Below are 17,395 nucleotides of genomic sequence, written 5' to 3'. Positions count from 1 at the left end.
TATGGTTATGTGTAACTTAACATGAATTAATATCAGCAACCCGGACTCAGGCACTAACTTCAACAGGCGAACCGAGTGCCCGAGGACCTGGAAGCGGAAGGAGAACGTTCACTCCGTAAGCTCCTATTGCCTCCTGTATTTGGACGATGTAACTGTAGCATCTATTGGAAAAAAAGGTTCATTAAAATATAATGTGAAGTCAAACAATGATTAAAGGATGCCAATTTCGTGCGAAAACCGATACAAATATAATTGAATGTGACTACTATATTAAGACTGAGGTGTTAGTTAAGCGATAGAGCGCAGAGAAAGGGTGTGTCCTAAGTCTGGAGGGGTCTGAGGAGAAGTCAAAGCTGAGGTGACTCTTGAACAGAGAAACTGAAATGTCCTACTTTTTCATTCCTGGAGAGCCCGGAGGCCCTGAAATCCAGTCCCATGATTATTTTCCAGAGCTGGAGCCTAAATCCCCACCGAGCGACTGGAGGAAGGCGGAAGAATGGTTGAGGAGGGAGAAGCGACGTGTCACAAAACGGTGTGGTACGGGTTTACGGCAAACCCAACCAGTCGGAGTTCCAGATTCCCACTCTCTCCTCAGGGCAGGCCGGCCCGCCCTCTCCCGCCTTCCCGCGAAGCTTACTGGGCAGTAGATTATTGACAGAGTCACTCACCAATCGCTGCTCTGCTACGGGGGGCACTCAGGCCCTTAGCCTTGTCTTTGGTCTCTCCGGCGAGATGCAGCCTCTGTGCGTCGACGTCAGCGTGCTGACGTCACGGGCCGGGCAGTCGAGGAGCCGGGGGCCGCTGTCCGCGGGCGGTGGGCTGCGCGACGTCTGCAGGGCTCGATTCCCGGTCCAGCCCCGCCGAGCTCCGCCCCTCCGCCCGCGAAGAGTGCGGCGGGCGCAGCCACAGAGCCGCTGTCGCCGGGCCAGCCTAGGGCGGCCGGCCCGGAACCACCCGATGAGGTAGGCTGGGTTTCTCGTCACCCTATTTGACAGATTGGAAAACTGAGTCATCCGGGATCAGATGATTTGCCCGGGACTCACTGGAGACCCGCGAACGGAGGCCAGAGCCGAGCGTCCGGTTGTGTTTGTTGAGTCCTCGCCGTCCTCCGGGGAGGAGGAGGGGCTAGGCAGGCTGTATTTATAAAGGATACGAAAGTGAAGTTGCAGATTGCGGAGCCCCTTTTCATCCAGGGTTTGGGCTGGGATTCAGGGGATGGATGCAGGTAGCGAGGTCTCCATTCCTTAACCCTGCGGACCCCGAGGAGCCCTCGGTGGGGTCCAGACTGGTGCTGGCCCCTTGGGCCCTACAGAATGACCAAGAATGGTTACTGGGGTGATGCGTGGATTATACAGACAAGGTCGGTTACTGACCTCTTTTATTCATCAAGAAAAGCTGTGTTCGAAACAAAATTGAAAAATTAAAGCTCAAGTCCCGAATGTTCTGGCTCTGGTTTCAGTTCAATGCTTTGCCCACTCGTGGGTATCTGGCCATATTTTGAAATCTCAGTAGCATGCTTATTTTTGTTTTAGGATTAGAAAGGGATTCTCCCTCTCTCTCTCTCAGTTCAAACATGAGTTAACATTGTGGAACTTTTCTTATCACTCTCTTCATGTGCCAATTGTTCACCATGTCATGTGTCTTCTATTTCACAGATGGAATCACTGAATTCATCACTTGACTCAGTAATAGTTTGGATAAGTTTAGCAAGGTAACAAAGTAACAGGTCGAACCTCTCAATACTAATACTGGAATTAGTTGTTTGTTTCTCAGAATTCTTTGTTGAGAAGGGTTCTGAAAGATAATTCGTACACACACACACACACACACACACACACACACACACACACACACACACACACAGTCTACCCATACACCCTTACAAAACAAAACAACTTAGGGTACCGGTGCTTTATTGATGGGTTCTAATAAGGTGGGGCATAATTCATGCTCATAAAGTGAAAATGTGTACTATAGGATATATGTATCCATATGTAGTATTTTGTACTGTGAAGAATTTATTCTCTTTAAATCTTGCTGTCTCAGACATTGACCTTTTAAGACTGCATTATTGCATAAAACTGCATTAAAGAAATGAAATTAAAGCCGCTTCAGGGGACTTTTCCTTACTTAGGTTCACAGAAGAATGGTTATTATCGTTTGACTTTAGTCTTTGGAAAATTTATCTGATGAGTGCCTCATCTATGCCATGCTTTGTTTTAGATGTTGGGGATTGAATGCTGAAACGTTTAGATAAGGATCCTGCCCTCAAGACCTTCCATTTTGGTGGAGATACTATAAATATATAAATAAAAATGACAATTTTAGATAATGATAAATGCTAGAAAAAAATATTACAGGGGAAGGGGCTGGAGCGTGACTGGGATGTGGATGGAAGTTTAGATGTGGGTGATCAGAGGAGATTCCTTGAGGAAGTTTGGAGGAGACCTGAGTGTTTAGAATGAGTCAGCCATGGGAAGATGACTGGAAGTTTCCAAGCAGAAATTACAGTGCAAAGGAGCTGAAGGAAAAAGGAGCTTGGCATGTTCCAGGGATGGATAAAAAGCTGTGTGGTTGGAGTGAGGTGAACCTAGGGGAGAGGGAGATGGGGAGACACGGGGAGGAGATGACGCTCAAGAGGTAGGCAGGACTGAGGTCATCTGAACCCCAGGTAAGAATTGCAACCAGACAAAGGAAATAGGATTTAGATATAGTCAAAGCTCTCCTTTTTTTTTTTTTTTTTTGCAGTAAGCGCTCCATTTTTTTAAGTGACATTCATAGAAGCTAACCAGCTCTCTGCTTTATATTGGTTATGAAATCACATGTATGAAATCATTACAGGTATATATTTTTTACCGATGGTCCTCTTTCTTAATGGAAAAATGTCTTCTTCCCTCAAGCGCTGTGTCCCAAGCTGTTTCTTTCCTGTTCATTCTTGTTACTGGCAGGACTCTGAGCCTCTGCTTATCTTCCACTCCCTGCTTTTATCCTTCCTGCTCCCAAGCACGAGTCCTCTCCAGTGTTGATGTGCAGACATTAAGTCCCTGCACTTCCCCACGCAGAGTTCTAGGAAACTGCATTGTCAAGTGGATTACTGTTTTCCATTAAAACTTTTATTACTCACCAGAGACTTAACGTCTGCCTTTATTTAGTGCCTACGATGTACCAGGTGCATTATATACATTCTGATCCTTCTAACCTTCTACTGCAAAGGTAAATCTTATCCCTTCTTGGTGGAAGAGGAAGCTTCTGCCTCAGGCCACCCAGGTGGTACTGAGGGAGCCCAGGTTTGAAACCAGTTAGCCTGCCCCCAAAGCCCATTCCATGCTACTCCACCTCACCGCTTCCCGAGTACATAACAACTACAGACCTCTGTTATTTGAAATTAATATTTTATGAAATAGCATTTTAGGGATCGTGATTCAATCCTCTTAGTTTAAAGGTGAGACTGTGGAGGCCCATTGATATTCGGTGCTTTTCAGGGCAGAATTGGCACCAGATTCTCACCCTGCTGATTCGCAGCCTAGTGTTCTTGTTTGCTTGTTTGTTTGTTTTTCTGCTATACTTACTTCATGAAAGTCCCTTCACAAGGAGTTTCTGTATACACAAAAATATAATTTTTCAGCATCATGAATTTACTGTCCATAACCTCATACAAGGCAATTTTTAAAAGATGAAACAGTGCTGCTTCTTGGGCTAAAATAACCCCTTGTTTTATTTTACTTCTCTTTTTCAGCAGTGAGCAGGTGTAAATATTCTGGATGAATCTTGGTTCTCTTAGTAGAAAGTGGTTTCAAAATGACTTTAAAATTTAAGTTTTAACTTCACAAATCTTTGTAAGGGAGTTTTAAATTTACTGTTTTCCCAGCTTTAACCATTTGCTTACAAGTATGGGAATATTGCCGAGTGTTTGCTGGCTCAGAGTTTCTGCTGGCAAGTAGAGTTTCTTCCTATAATTGAGGAAGCTGTTGGGTCAGCTCAGGAATACAACTTCTCTTTCTTAGTGTAATGTATTATCATTTTTAAAAAATGAGTAAAAATCAGTTCCTAAATTATATGGCTGGAAAATGGGTTACTTTGTTTCTACAATTTAAAAATACCCATTCTTTATTTCTAAGGTTTGCTTATTTTATTAATTATGATGGGGATATGGTTGATGAAAAATAGTAAATTAACAAATAGCTAAATTTACTTTCTGGTGGCTTTTTGACTCTCCTATAACTTAGTGGAGATTGTCTTTTCTATTAGTCAAATCAGAATAATGTTATTAGAATTAGTAACACCTTCTTTCTTAAACGTTGGAAGATATTTAAATTTAGCCAAAAGAGAGCTTTTGCTCTTTAAGTCATCTACGGGCTGTTTTGACTGAGTATCTCTATCCTTTAAGATTGTTCATGCAACTGACCTCCACCTTCTGAAGGTCCAGGCTGTCATGATTTGGACTCAAGTTATAGTGCGTCCTTCCACCATGAACTCAGTGCCCCAAACTGGACTCCTGGCCTTTCCAGCTTTAGTGCCATTGCTTGTGCTCTGCCTACAGCCTGGTATGCCTTCTAGATGGACAAACCCAGACAAAGTTCTACCTGTGTCTGTTTCCATCTATGCTCCTTCCTCAATGAGATACTTCCTGTATCTCTTTAATGGAAGCCTTCTCTTTCACAGCATTTTTGGTAGTCTTTCTCGTGACAGTTTACCAATCTTGGTATCTTTGGTAATACACTGTATTGTATGTGGGTATTCAAATATATGTTGACTTGAGCTTAAAAGGGACTTAACAATTCATGTTAGACATGCAAAGTTTTTTTGTAGATTATAGAGCCCTGTAGTTTATAGTTTAGCCCTTTTAGATTTGTAGAGCTTTTATTGCCTCCTCTTTGTGGGAAGCATTGTTATGCTTTTCTTGGCTTTGATTCAGTAGAACCTCTTTCCTGTTTTCAGTTGAGGGTCTGACTGCTACAGCTACCAAAGGGTCCCTTGAGAGGAACTCACCTCTTTGGGCTGTAAATATTGAAGACACATTGTTGCAAATAAAAATCAGTGTTCTCTGTGTTTATGGCTTTAGAAAAAAATAACAGTAATTCCAGTTTTTAATAGTGAAGATGAGAAAACTGAAGCCCAGAGGACTAGCCAGGGGCTCCTGTAGTGCCAGGCAGGGGAGCCTGGTCAGCACTCCTGGTTCATGGCGGCGGGGGCCAGTGTGGGCCAGCACTCGTGCTGATGTTCTGCTGCAGAATTCCTGGTAGCCTATTAAGAGTGTATCAGGGCTTCCCTGGTGGTGCAGTGGTTGAGAGTCCGCCTGCCGATGCAGGAGACATGGGTTCGTGCCCCGGTCCGGGAAGATCCCACATGGCGCGGAGCGGCTGGGCCCGTGAGCCATGGCCGCTGATTCTGCGCGTCCGGAGCCTGTGCTCCGCAACGGGAGAGGCCACAACAGTGAAAAAAATTATAGCAGTACAGCTTAGGCCTTTTCCGGATTGTTACACTTGCTTTGCTAGTGAGTTGCCCTGGATCTGGGAGACACCTCTTGTTGTGACTCACGGTCAAAGCAGGACCTCTCACCAAGGATCCCGGACTGAGCTATTTAAGCCCGTGGGATCTTCCTGGGCAAGCATTGGCTGGTATTGGGTTTGGCAGGCTCTTTAGTTTAAAACCTCTCTCTTCTACTTCCCCTCTCATCACAGTTTTCCAAAAAATATCTTGGGACTGGTGGGCATCCTTTGTATTAAACTTGGAGTTTGGAGGAATTCAGTCTAGTGCCTTCTAAGTTGCGGTAATTACAGGTTTCCACGTCCCATATTTTCTAGGACAGTTTACTTTTCAGACACTGTGCATTGTTGCTCACTAGAGCATGTTCTTGTTTGCTTTTTATTTCAGGAAAATGTATTCTCATAATTCTTTTAATTAATCAATCACTTGCTGAATTAATGATGTAGAACCAGAGAATTTCAAGTTCATTTTCCTATCGGTATGGTATGTTAAATTCTTCCAAGGGAACACAAGGAGCTCTTGAGAAATTAGAATCTTCTCCAGCTGAGGTTGGAGCACCAGCCAGGACTTGCTTATGTTATTATTAATAAAAACTGACACTTAGGGCTTCCCTGGTGGCGCAGTGGTTGGAAGTCTGCCTGCCAATGCAGGGGACACGGGTTCGTGACCCGGTCTGGGAAGATCCCACATGCCGCGGAGTGGCTGGGCCTGTGAGCCATGGCCGCTAAGCCTGCGCGTCCGGAGCCTGTGCTCCGCAACGGGAGAGGCCACGACAGTGAGAGGCGCGTTCCACAAAAAAAACCCCTGACCGTTAGGGCTTCCTCTGTGTCAGGTGCTGTTTTAAATGCTGTGGGTCAGGGTTTCTCATCCTCAGCACTGTTGACATTTTGGGTTGGATAATTTTTTGTGGTGGGAGCTGTCCTGTGTGTCATAAGGAGTTTAGCAGCATCCCTGGGCTCTATGCCCTGGGTACCAGGGGCCCCTCCCCTAGCTGTGACAACCGAAAATGTCTCTCGACAAGCCAGCTGTCCTGAAGGGGGTAGTGAGCAGAGTCCTTCCCTCCACAGCCCAGACACCTTGAGAACAACTGCTTTATATAAACTAATTTATTCCTCTCAACAGCCCTCTAAGGTGGGTCATATTATTGTCCTCATTTTATGGAAGGAGAAGCTGAGGCATAGAGTGGTTAAGTAACTTGTCTGAGATTACACAACTAGTCAACAATCATACTGGATGTGAAACCAGGCACTGCTCTTCGTGAACCCTGGCCCAGCGTATCCAACAGACTGGGCGCAAACTGTTAGGAATCCAAAGACCCATGTAAACCAGGGGACAAAACAAATGCCAGTGGCATCAAGCAGGGCTGTGAGGTGGCTGGAGGGAACTGGGGAGCCTTGCCAGAATTGCCTGTTTTTCAAGAGAAGCTAGAAATCTGGATTTTATTTGTGTGAAAAAATTCTTATCTTTTAATATTGGCAATTCAGTGTTTACAAAACATCGTGCAAGCCACTAGACAGGCAAAGAGTATCACCTACATATGGACAAGATTTGGTCCTGGGCCATTAAAGTTTGTGGTCTCTTTTTGTGGAGACTTTGCAGCAATATAACATTATAGAGAATTGTATATTCATTTGATGAGGGGCAAGGAGGTAGATTCTCTGTGGAGAGCGAAAGTTTCGCTTCTTGGAAGGCTCTGAAAATAAGGATGGGTGGGTGGAGCTTCTAGCTAGAAATGGTTGTCTTGCTTTCTTATAAGCCAAAAGAGTGCGAGACTTAGGCTGGCCATCTGTCACACTTTGAAATGTTAATGCTCTGCTGCCCAGACTCAGTTTGCAAGTTCTGTACTTTTATGTCCTCCAGCAGCATCACTCATAACAGTTTCTTTTATGACCTCTGCTTGTCCAGGTGTTAAAACCCATATCTTATACGACACTGAGAAAACATAAATTCTGGAATTCAGTGGCTATATCCTGGAGAAATGAACCACAACCATACCTCACTTTTTAACAGCCAGTAAGCAGTTGAGTATGTTTTCAGTCTCTAGGTAAGACCAGGCTGTCTGCCTGCTTTAGTAGCAGATGGAATTCTGCTGGCCTTTGCAGCATTTTCCTTGAGCCTGTGTGCCATCATGCCCCTGCTCTGGTGTGAAAAGCAAACTCCTTTTCTTATGCTGACTTTTCATGGCCTCCAGATCTGTCCTGTCCTTCAGTCCCCAGTACCTCCTAAGACTCCCTCACGTGGGCCCCTCCCCCACTGTGGCCCAGTCTCCAGAACTTGTTCCTGGTCCTCCTTTGTTTTTAATTTCCTCTAGTCTGCCTCTTCCTTGCTATATGTCACCTTTTCATTTCTTCTGAAGCCATACATTTTCTCTTAAGCCAGCTTTTTTTTTTTTTTTTTTTTTTTTTCTTTTTGCGGTTCACGGGCCTCTCACTGTTGTGGCCTCTCCCGTTGCGGAGCACAGGCTCCGGACGCGCAGGCTCAGCGGCCATGGCTCACGGGCCCAGCCGCTCCGCGCCATGTGGGATCTTCCCGGACCGGGGCACGAACCCATGTCCCCTGCATTGGCAGGCGGACTCTCAACCACTGCGCCACCAGGGAAGCTCTAGGCCAGCTTTTTCATCAAGCCTTTTCTAGCCACAAGAACTTAAAGTTTGGTCCTTTAGACTTATAGCTATCTTAGGCTTTAATTTCTAATTATTTGTATAAGCATTTTACCTCCTTTATAAAACTGTATTTTACTTGAGGATAGGGAACAGTCTTTCTCATCTCACTTTTTCCCCATGGCATCTAGCATAGTGTTTTACATAGGGTAGATACTTAATATGTTGCAGTTTATTCACTGGAGTCTGGTAGGTTCCCACTCATACAGTGATCTCTTCCCTTTCTTTCCATATATTTGTATCAGTTTATAATATAGTGTGTTGTTAGAGGGACTTCACTAAATAGAATTCAGAATATGTAGGAAAAAGTGATGACCACATTAATTTGGGGAGGTTGGAGCATCTTTATTAATTACATTGTCAGTGCCAGTAATCGGAGATGAAATATCCTTGGCTTATTTAATATAATGTATTAGAGCTCCAGACAACTGTGTAAACTTGTCTAACTTCAGGGAGCAAGCACCTAGACTCCATACTTTTATACAGTGATATTTGTAATTCATGAATTTAACAAACAAATTGAATGCCTAAAACATGGCCACGCATTTCCCTAGGTGCTAAGGGCACAGAAATGTCTTCTAGGAGCTTTTGGTATAGTACTGAGAATAAGACATGTAAACAATATGTGAAATACATATGAAAGATTAGAAGTGCTGGTAAAGAAAGATAATATATCAGTGGGATCAGAGAAGATTTCATTGAGGAAGTGATCCTTAAGCTTCCTTGAGCAATGAATAGGCTTCTATTGCTGTTAATCATTTGGCAGTTGGAGGGAAAGGCACTCCAGGCAGAAGGAGTATTAGGACAAAGGCACGGATGGTGCAGCCACCTCGTGGACAAGGGAGTCAACAATGAGTTAGTACATCTAGAGCCCTGGGTGTGAGGGAAATGGAGTTTTGAGTAGAGGGAGGAAATGGTTTATTCAGGCTTTCATTTTAGAAAAGCTAGCATGAGAATGTTTTGCAGATAGTAGACTGAATTACAGAGTAATGTGGATAAATGCTGATTGGGAAAACCATAGAAAAGACTGATGAGAGCTATTAGGAGGAATGACACAGTCACCAGTTAAGAATATAATGTTTGGAAGATAGAGCCAGTAGCAGAATCACATTTAACACATTGTCTTAATACAAGGTGTAAACGAGATCTTACTGATTATTATTGGTTAATTTTTCTTACCTTAAACATTTGTGAAGTATTTATAGGTAGTGTGTATATATTATACATCAATGTCAGTATTTTTAAGTCATTCTTAAAATTTTCTTTTTTGATTTTGTAATTGTTTATTTCTTATTAATTATTTGAGAGCAAATAATTTGAGAGCAATTATTTGGAGACATGCTAGTTTCAAACCTCTATTGAGAACCTTGTGAGCTTAAACAGGTCTTACTTTAGTGATATCCTCTGCCTCTGTAACATGTGTTCCCAGCCCATTCTCATTATTAGGCTGTAGTTCATACTCTATTTTCTGGATATATTAGCTTGTAGTTGTATTGACTCTTATAATTAGTGGTCTTTGTTTCTGTGATCCTGTTTCCTGAAGCACAAGCTAGATTGATAAAGTCCTCTGATGCTGATCTCTCAAGGCTTTGTGTTCCTTTGTGACCACCTAAAAAGTCTGATGAAGAAGGAGGAAAGGGTACTGGTTTAAATCTCAGTATCAAGATTTGAGATTGACTTTCCTTCCAAGTCACATGCACCAAGCTTTGAACCTCAAACCTTGACTTACGGTAGAGATTAGTGATTTTTTTAAAGAACTGTGTTTTACCCATGTCTCAAATTATGGGAGATAACGTATGTAACTTCTGCCTGTTGGTAGATACCCCCGCGCAAACATGCCAATGGCCTTCCCTTTTATTGACTTGCTCTAGTTTGTGAGATACGAAGTTGGCCTCAGATAACTCCGGGGGCAGTTGATGTTACATCTTCCCTAGCATTGCTACTAGTGTGCCACTTCTACCAGCTGTAGAGCCACTACAGGAGCAGTGAGTAGAGGATGGCTCTGACAACTAGAGCGATGCTTGCAGGAACCCTTATCCTGCCAGAGAAGGAGTCTTGTGTTGTTGAATAAAAAGAAATGCATCTTGCCTCTAAATATCCACCTTGGCTTTGCTGTTTGCTCATCAGCTAGCTACTTATAGTTTAGCTTCTGTTTTCTCTGCATAGAGAAGATAGGTCTGGGGAGGCCTGCTAAGAATGTGTTCATCCCACGTTCTTAATTCTAGTCTTTGAGATGAAGAAAGACAGTTACTAAAACAAGTTGTATACCTTTAGCTACCTTCCTATGGTTCCTAGGAGAGCAGTGAGCTCACTGCCTTGAGATATTATTGATTTTCAGATCTAGATCAATAAGATCATCAGTTCCACCCTGAGAATTGAAAGCGTTTGTTGGAAAATTGCTTGCAGTAAGTACTGAAGAAGTGGCATTACATAGTGCAAAGGTGTCCTTGTATGCACTGGAATATATTTCAAGTTTCTTAACTGAGGGACCTTCATCTGTCTAGATAGTAATATGATGTTGATTCCATTATTGCCAAGGCTGGCAACACATCTCTAAGAGGAAGGTTTAAATATTCATGAGAATATATGCACTAAGGAGCAACATGGTTCCTCTGAATTACTGTCAGCTGATGGTTGACTGGTTGACAGTATTAATGAGGTTAAAATTGGGAAAAATAGTGGTAACTCCATAATAACCATTCGGTATTTTTGTGATTTTTAGGAAAGCTAAAAATAGATTTAGTTCTATGGGAAGAAAAAAAAGTCCTGGAAAATGATAGACAGTCAGCAACCAAAAAAAAAATCAGCAGTCTTTTGACTTGTGGAAAAGACTGACTCATGAAGGAAAATGAGGTTATGTGTAGCTTCTGTGATTGGGAAGATTAAGACAAAGGAGTTTCCAGGTAAGCTGTGGCGAAAATATTTGAGTGTAGGAGTTAAAGCTGAAGCTTTAACAAGCTGCAAAGTCAATTTGAGCACCAGAAGAGATCTATTAGGAGGAGAATCAGAGGCTGGAGAGAGACAGTAGAAGCTGGAGGAAGGTAGCTATAGTAACTTTGTTGTTCCAGTGATTCCGGGCCACTTGACAGCAGCTTCTGAAAAAGATGAGAGACAAATAAAGTAGTGTTCTTGTTTGCCAGAGGCCATCTTGAGAGAGACTTTTGAAAAATGGTGAGGTGTAGCTATAACATTCCAGCCATCTGACTCAACCAGTGCTGGTGATGTAACTGGCTACCGAGTTGTTGAGCCCTGCAGGGTGATCTAACAACATGTACCACCCAACATGACTTTGACCACTGTGTGGCCTGTTTTCATTTTGCCAACCTATGATCTTTGGAAGAACAGATATACATTGTCAAAAGACCTTCCTCTGTCCAGCTGGCCCATCCTCCCCTGGACCAAGCGACATCCCACTGGCATGGTTATTGTCAAGAGTATACACTTGATTTCTTTCCCCTCTCTCCGGTCGCTCCCTTGTAGTATTTATATATCTGCTTCCTTGACTGTTTGGAAGTTTTTGTGAGAGCAGGGAAACTCTTGCATTACCTTTTGGATCCTTTAAAATATCTGCTTGGAGTTTTACATTCTGTAGGTGTTCAATGCTTATTATTTAAGAAAATGAGAACTCTTAGAGGATTTAAATAGGGCCCGCCTCATAATTATTTTCTGTTCTACAAGTAGATGCACTTTCTTTGGTTTTTTCCCCCTTCTTCTTTTATGGAGAGAAAGGAGAACATTCTGATTTCTGTTGTGTCTCATGGCTGTTAATAATTTCCGTCTGAATGCTGTTGACTCCCTTTCTGTTTCTCTCTCAGATTTCTCCCCTGAACTCCTGACTCATATCCAACTGCTTACTTTTATTTCCACTTAGATATTAATAAGCATCTTATACTCCATGTGTCCAAAGTGAGCTGATGTTCTCCCTCAGAGTCGCCCCTCCTGTAGCTTCTCCCTTTCAGTAAATAGTGAGTCCATCCCTCCCTTCCCACAGGCTATAAATCTGGCCCCTCTCCTTTAGTCCTCCCTTTGTCCTGTATCCCATGCCCTACCCATCCCCTACTGCTTTTGGCTCTGTGTCTGGAACCAACCACTATCACCACCCTCATCTACTAAGGCAGTATGTCCTCTGTCTCCTGAATTATTGCCATAGTCCCCTAAAGGGGCTCCCCGCTTCTGTGCTTCTGTCAGCCAGAGCGTCTCCTAAAGCTTCAGCTGCATCAGCCTTCTCTTCTACTGAAAAGCTTCCAGTGTCTTCCCATCTCATTCAAAATCTTTACTGTGGCCTCTGATGCGCCACAAGGCCGCCCCAAGTTGTTGACTTCTCCGTTATCACCTCCCGCTGCTCTTCCATGCTGTCGGCTCCTGCAAAGCTGGAAGCTAACGACCTGCTGAACTCCTGCCTGGCCCGCACCACCCCACGCTCAGGCCCGTGCCTGTCCTCTTTCTCCACCTGCCCTGCTCTTTCTTCTGATACTGCCTGTGGCGTCTCTCCCTTATCACCTGCTAGTCCTTGCTCTACCTCTGTTCACCTGTAAATGACCTCAGTGAGCTCATCCAGACCAAGCAGTGTACGGTTACAGGCTCCTTTGTTTATCCTGTGTCCCTGCACTCTAGAAGGTAAGCTCTGTGAGGGGAGAAAGTTCCTTCAGCTTTATTCATTGCCGCATCCCCAGTGCTCAGAGGAGGACCTGATATGTTTTTGGTAGTTCAAAGCCTATTTGTGGAGTAAATGAAGTAGATGCGGTATATTCTCGGCAAACTTTGAATTTTCAAAAATTATCAAGTGCAATTTTTAAACCTTATAGTATACATCCAGGTTCAGTTTCTTAATAAACGTTTTAGATTTGCCTCATAAATTATGAAAACATCAATATGTATTTACCCAGCTATCTTTAAATCTTAGTATTTCTATGTTATATGTCAAATAAAAGTTCACTAATATTTCTAATATTGCTATAGAAATAGGTCACTTAGAAATTAAGTTGCCATAAGAACAGGTTTGGGCTTGGGAGATAAATTAGTGTCTGTGAGGGGAGTGACTTAAAAACACCATCACATACTTGTTTTCTGCTTTAATTCTTCCAAGTCATTGATGCTAATTTCTAAATAAATTTGAGTCTTGAAACATGCTGTCAAAATTTAACTTCTCTTTATGCACACACAATTACTTTTATCTGTTGATATTAACAGAAATTGTTAAATGAGATGAGACTGCAAGAAATGACCTAGAGCTTGAGTAGAGAGCCTTAATGTGTGTCGAGGGGGAGGAGGGCAGAACACATAGCAGCTGAGTGAGCAGACTTATCAGGATGGAATAAAATGTTTCATTACCTCCCAAATGAATATGAACAACAATAGAAAATATGACACCTGGAACATAAGTATTAAGAATAAAACCATGGAATTAATACATAGAGGTCTTACTATGGAGTTGGAGTTCTAAATTCTTGAAGCAAAGTAAGAGAAAGAAAGGAGTGCAGTTGAAATGTAGGTCCCAGTGGAATAAGTCAGCTGCATGAATAAAACAACACATGGTGCCCACAAGCCTCGGTGGACGATGCTTTGTAAAAGATCCATCTTTCCCCAGGTGTCTGGGAAGAGTATAAGTACTAACATACGGAACAAGTGAAGGATAAAGTTGGCCATTAAAAGCTTACAGTAAAGTTATGTCTTGTGCACATTTTCACTAAAGACCGGAGCAAACTTGAGACCCCAAACTGTTGCATGGTGTGCACTCCGTTATTTCATTTAAGCCTTGTGACGACACAACAACAGCAAAAGACTATTATTAGGTATTTGGTATTGGCTCAAAATCCAGACAGAATGACTCCTGTCTGCAGTCACAAGCACTTTAGAAGTGTTCATCCAATCTCCATTTGTGTCCAAGAAATTTGATAGTTTTATTAGGGGCAGAATGATTTGGATGCCCAGAAATCTTATATAGGTTTTCCTTTGAGTCTATCAGTGTGTCTCAAATTGTCACATACATAGGAATTATTACACAGAGGTATGTGTACAAACTCCACATGCATTCTCTTTTATAGGATGATTTATGAAGTTTTCTAAGATGATTCCAGTTGCTTATTCTGCTCTTAAAGGTAGCTCATACTTACAGTAAAGTTAATTTAATGAATTTTTGCAGTGAAAATTTGTCTTTATTCATGTTTATATAAACACACTCACAACATACACATATGTATACTATATACTTATTATGTTTAAATATATTTATATCATATATACATGTTTATATATACTGGATGGATGGATAGATAGATAGAGCAACTCTATCCCAAAACGTCCTTATGTCCTTATGTTTTTCTGAACTATTCAGAGGTTAAGAATTTCTAAGAATAAGGGAATTCTCCTGCATAATCAGAATACTAGACTATAATCAATTTTCCAGCTGTCTTTTGTAGCATTATCTTTTGGGTTTTTTGGGTTTTTTTAAATTCAGGATTCAGTCTAGACTTCTGCATTGCATTTGATGGTTGTGGCTCTTTATGCTTTTTTATGTTTGAAGAGTATCCACACCGCTTTCCTACCTTTTGTTCTTGTTTTGGTTTTCAACATGTTGACTTCGCTCAAAATTCCAGAATACCTGTCTTGTAAAATGTCCCACCTACTGTGTTTGTTTGTTTCCTTATGGCTGAATTCAGGCTAAACATTTTTTGGCAAGGGAACATCATAATTGTTGTTATATACTTGTGACTGTATCACATTAAAAGGCATATAATGTCAGCTTGTTCTAATATTGGTAATGCTGTTTGATTACTTGGTACAGGTGGAGACTACCAGATCTCTCTACTATAAAGTCATATTATTCCCAGTGAAATTATTAAATATTCTGAGGGGTTACACTTTGAGACTATGAATATCCTATTCCCCAACAATGTTTTAATAATTTTAAGCATCCAGTAAAGATCCTTGCCCGAATCACTTACTCCAACTGGGGCTTACAAACCGTTGATTTATCTAATTTTATTAATTTCTTCTACATTTCTTAATCTAACATTTGTTTCCTGTAAAGGAGAATTTCTACCCTCTCTTTTTTTTTTGCAATATTACGATGGACTCATGGAACTTCTTAATTTTTCCAACATAAATTCCAGCATTACAGTCATTATTCATTTTTATGTTCAAGTCACCCAATCTGACCCGCGGGAACTCGTCACAGCCTACACAATTTTGTTTTTTTTTTTTTAATGATTATGGCTTTTTGTGCCTTCTCTTAAGAAATCTTTGCCTACAAAAAGGTTTTAAAAATATTCTCCTGCAAATTCTTATATCAGCTTTATATTTTTAGCTTTTTTGCCTATGATCCATCTTGAATTATTTTTTGCATGGTTTGAGTTAGGGTTTGAGATTCATGGTTTTTTTCAATTTTGATATCTGGTTGTCTCAGCATCATACTTTCTCTTCTTGCTGGATTGCTTTGACATCTTTGTCAAAAGTAAAATCATATAAGTGTGGGTCTGTTTCTAGACTCTTCCTTATGTTCCACTGATCTATTTGTTGATCCTTCTGCTAGTGCCACACTGCCTTACTGAAGTGTTATAGAAAATCTTTAAGTAGTGTGTCTTCCAATTTTGTTCTTTTTCAAGATTGCTTTGGATATTCTCATTTCTTTGCATTTCTGTATACATTTTAGAATTAGCTTATCCGTTTCTACCAAAAAAGCTTGATGAGATTATGATTGGGATTGAGTTGAATCTATAGATCAATTTGGGGAGAATTGAAATCTTAACAATATGAATTCTTCCAACCCATAAACATGGTCAGCTCTCTGTTTATTTTCATCTTCTTTGATTTCACTCAGCAGTGTTTTATCGCTTTACAGTGTTTTATGTTTTTGGTGGTATTTTAAAAGCATTCCACCCCCTCCTCATTTCTTCCTACTCCCAACTGCCTAGAATGGAGGGATTGGTAAACAGGTGAATCACAACATCCCGAATAAGCTATTTTTTTTGTTTTCTTTTGTTTTTTGATGTTTTGTTGTTTTGTCTTATTTTGTTTTTATCTAAAGTAGATTGAAAATAATCTTGAGGCAGCATGATTGATGTCTGTGTACACTATTTTCTGATAGGGGCAGAGAGGTGTAGAAGAATGAGGGGAAGCAAAAGCCTCCCTGAGAAAGTGACCTTTGAGTTACGGCTTATTAGGATGGCTAAGAGTCATAGAGATAAGGAAAGTAGCACTCAAGGTAGGGAGAAAAATACAAGCCGGGGTTGGTGAGAATGTGATTCCTTTAGGGAACTGCTTGTGATTTGTAGTATGGTGAAATGATTCTGGAGAGGTAGGCAGAAGTAGGCCATGTGTTAGGTTAGGCAAGATTAAGGAATTTGAGCTCTACCTGAAGGTCCCAGGAAACTAATAAATGATCTCATAAATTTAATTTGATCCCCTAAAAAATCTACAGGTGTTGGGTGAGAATTACCTTAGTTTATCAATACATTTATTTTTCTAGTGTACCTTGACTTGCTTTGCCCATTTTTCTAATTGGATTTAAGGTTTTTATTATCTGTCTTTCAATATTCTTGTTTTGCTTCTAATGTTTTTGAATAGAGAAACTTGATTTTTACGTATTCAGTTCTGTTTTCCATTGTAGATTGTCTTAGAAAGAATTCCACATCCTAAAATCATGTGTTATTTACCACAATTTCTTCTACTATGTAAACCATACAAACGATTTTGCTTTGTTAGCTTTTTAATAAAATCTTCAGTATATTTTGATAAGTAGATTTCTTTCTCCATGTACTTGAATGACTGGTTAATAGTTTTATCCTTTTGCAACTGAATTTTGATGGTATCTTTATCATCTGTAGATATTTTTTGGTTTACACAAGTTTTTCCTTGCAGAAAAGCTTAGGGAAGTACAGGCCCCACAGTGGCTTATTGGTAATGAGTTTTCCTTGGCCGTCAGTGTTTTTATTATTTTTTTAATTGAACTAATGCTTAATATTTTGGAAATTTCCTATGACAGTTAACGTTTCTGGCTTCTTCAGATAAATAACAGTATCCTCTGTGTCCACACGTTTGGCCCTGGAATATTGGGCATACGCCCCCCTCCTGTTTGCCGGTTGTTCCTTGTCTCCCGACACTGATTGTCAGTTGCCCATTTTTGTTCAGCTTACTGTGGTGTTTTTTGCAATATCACATATTTTTCCCTAGGTCTCTTTCAAAGCCTGGAGAATAAGAGACTTGAGAGAGACACATTTTAAGAAAAGTGGAAGGTAGTGGATATCTTT

General features: G+C 41.2%; 1 protein-coding gene across 2 annotated transcripts in view; it reads left to right on the top strand.

Moving 5' to 3' along the window:
• The first annotated feature begins 854 nt into the window (after positions 1-854).
• STARD3NL (STARD3 N-terminal like) overlaps positions 855-17,395 on the top strand; it is a 50,106-nt gene continuing 33,565 nt past the window's right edge. The window contains exon 1 of one of the 2 annotated variants that reach the window (XM_082846198.1): positions 855-962. The gene's annotated coding sequence lies outside the window, so the exon portion shown is untranslated. The remainder of the gene's footprint in view (positions 963-17,395) is intronic. The other variant, XM_082846199.1, reaches the window with a different exon arrangement.

Source organism: Leucopleurus acutus (assembly GCF_964270905.1).
Source record: "Leucopleurus acutus genome assembly, chromosome: 9".
Taxonomy (NCBI): Eukaryota; Metazoa; Chordata; class Mammalia; order Artiodactyla; family Delphinidae; genus Leucopleurus; species Leucopleurus acutus.
This window is presented reverse-complemented; position numbering and strand designations above follow the sequence as displayed.